Source organism: Misgurnus anguillicaudatus, chromosome 2, assembly GCF_027580225.2.
Source record: "Misgurnus anguillicaudatus chromosome 2, ASM2758022v2, whole genome shotgun sequence".
Lineage (NCBI taxonomy): Eukaryota > Metazoa > Chordata > Actinopteri > Cypriniformes > Cobitidae > Misgurnus > Misgurnus anguillicaudatus.
Window position 1 is genome coordinate 48,531,027 of NC_073338.2, and position 2,702 is coordinate 48,533,728.

The window sequence follows — 2,702 nt, forward strand, 5'->3', positions numbered from 1 at the left end:
ACTTATTGTCAGTCATGAATTTTGTGTTATAATGCCATTTATAACACTAAAAAAATTAAGTCTATAGAACTATGTTAAAGAAAATAACAAAGAGTAAATACAATTTATTTAATATTTTTAGGACAGCAAAGCTTCAATTTTCAAAAAAAACTAATAGACTTTACTTAAACGATTAAAATAAATCTAACCCCTAAAAAAATGAAGTAACATTTACTTAATTATTTACCACATGTTTTTCATGCATTATTAAGTAGATTTTATTTGATTTTAGTAGGTACGTTGAACTTAAAAAAGCAATACATTTTCCTTGTTATGAGGATTTTTTCAGATTTGCATTTTCAAGGCACACCATACATCTCAAGTACTAATTTTATATTATATATTATACTATATTATATATTTTATTTCTACAACACAAGCATTTATCAAAAAAAACTTTGAAAATGAAATTCTACACTGAAAAAACTAATACGCTGGATTTACTAAAAAATAATAATATATAGTGCACAATCTTTGCACCCACTTTTTAAAGTAAGTTTTACATGGAATTTTAAGCAGTTTAAGCATTTGCAATTTTTAAAGTAAGCTTTACATGGAATTTTAAGCAGTTTAGGCTAAAAAAAAAATTAAGCAATTGCTTAAAATTCCATGTGAAACTTGCTTAAAAAGAGGGACGCAAAAATGATGCACTATATTTTTTAGTAAATCGAGCTAATTATTTTGAACACTGTAAAATGATTTTAATTCTCAGCAAATATAGCTTAAAAATACAAGCAGATTTTACCAATAAATTTAAGTAAAATTGATTCCTGTCCTTAGCAAATATAGCTAAAATAAATTTAAAGATTTTGCTCATTAATTTAAGTTTTGCACATTACTTGAATTATGGCTATAATCATTACTAAATGTACTGAGCTTTTGGTTTACTTATAAAAATTGTTAACACTATAAGCAATTTTTAGCAAAGTCAAGAGTCACGTGACGCAGATCGGGAGCCTGCGCAGCAGCCATTTTAAACGGTGGTGTTACTGTTAAGACCTCTTCAGGAATTAAGGTAAGTAAAATTACATTTTACATTCAAATGCAACGTGTCATAAAGTCCGTTCATGGAAGGGAACTTCTTTGCCTTTATAGGTTGTTTCCGACGGACCATTAAACAGTTGCCACTGACCTGAGAGCTGTGACAGTCAGCTGAGCTCTCTGATATCGTTCATGTTGTGCGTTCATGTCAAATATGTGAGTAATCACGCATATTGTTACTTCTTTAGCACCTTCTGCCTGCTATGGTGAATGTTTGATGTTATGCCAGTGTTTATTTATGCAAATGACGATCGCGATGCGATCGCAGTAATCTGATATGTATATTAGCCATGTTAGCATTGTACACGTTGATGCTCAAGTGCAACCATGTGCTTCGCACTATATTTAATAACTATTTGAGTTCATGTTATATACTGTTCATTTACTTAACTAAACTAATAGTTATGTGTAATGTTTACATGGCTGTTTTAATCACATAACTGAAACTTAACTACTGAAGTGAATGTATACAGATTTATTCATTTATTTGTTTATTTTACAGACCACAACGTAATTCATCATTACTCTCCATAATACTACCAATGTATATGGCTATCATTGCTTGGCTGCTTAATTATAATAAATAAGTTAGAAGTTTGAGGAATTACTTCTCCATTGATTGATTCTCTAACAGGAATCTTTGTCCTTATTTATCCGCTATGAGAACAGTAAATTAAACTAGATGTGGGAAGGCTTCCGCACATTACGTGAAATAAGTACATATTTCTTTTATAAAATGACGTTTAATGCAGATTTCTTGTGTTTGAAATAGATGGTCACTATTATAATAAATGAAATAGGAAAGAGAAAGTATTGTTTTTTTACAGGATTGATTACCGTATCATGGTTAAACTATGGTTGTTATGGTGAGACAGTGGCAACATTGAGGTTGCAGTGCTTTCCTTCAAAATAACTATGCAGCTAATCAAAAACCATATTTACTGCATGTTTAGAAAAACAATAAAATAAATAAGCAGCATTCATTTCAGGCTTTTAGTGCAACCCCAATGTTATATGTGTATCTTATAAATCAGATTTCATTTTTATGTAACTTTAATCTCTTTAATTTTTCACCAGAGGGGGCGCACCAGATGACACTCCATTTGAGGCTGAAATAGTTCTGGAATGGTGTTCAGGTTCTGTGAGGATTGTCCAGTCTCACCAAAGCGTGCATTTCCTTGTTTGGCCGAATATATTGTCTTGATCTTAAGACTTGGGTACACTTTTAAATTCTTTAAAAAATACTGCTGCACTTAGACAGTGCAAAACTGTCTCAGAAGATTTTAACATTAAAAAATAAACTGAGTGTTGAGTTAATTTTCTAAACACATTCATACACCACACTCAGACACACGTGTACAACACAAATTTAGTAGCATGTTAATTAATGTTATTGTTACAACATTTACTTGTTGTTTACTTATTTTCAAATGAATGTCTTGCCCTGTTAGCAACATACGGCATACAACAATAGACATTACATGCTGATTCATGTTATTGTTATGAAATGTCTTGTTTAATTTTTTATGCATTTTTATGCCTTGTAGCAACATATTATGCACTATATTTTTAAGTTAATCCAGCCTTTTTTAGTGGATGTTGTTTGCATCCACTTTTTAAAT

General features: G+C 30.4%; 1 long non-coding RNA gene across 2 annotated transcripts; it reads left to right on the forward strand.

The window, feature by feature from the left end:
• Nucleotides 1-456: 456 nt before the first annotated feature.
• LOC141366134 (uncharacterized) lies at nucleotides 457-2,386 on the forward strand. 2 transcript variants are annotated; one of them, XR_012371202.1, is made up of 3 exons: nucleotides 967-1,054; nucleotides 1,135-1,236; nucleotides 2,158-2,386. It is a non-coding gene; the product is annotated as an uncharacterized lncRNA (long non-coding RNA). The 2 variants fall into 2 exon arrangements; XR_012371203.1 differs by lacking the exon at nucleotides 1,135-1,236 and having other exon boundaries at nucleotides 457-1,054.
• The last annotated feature ends 316 nt before the right edge of the window (nucleotides 2,387-2,702 follow it).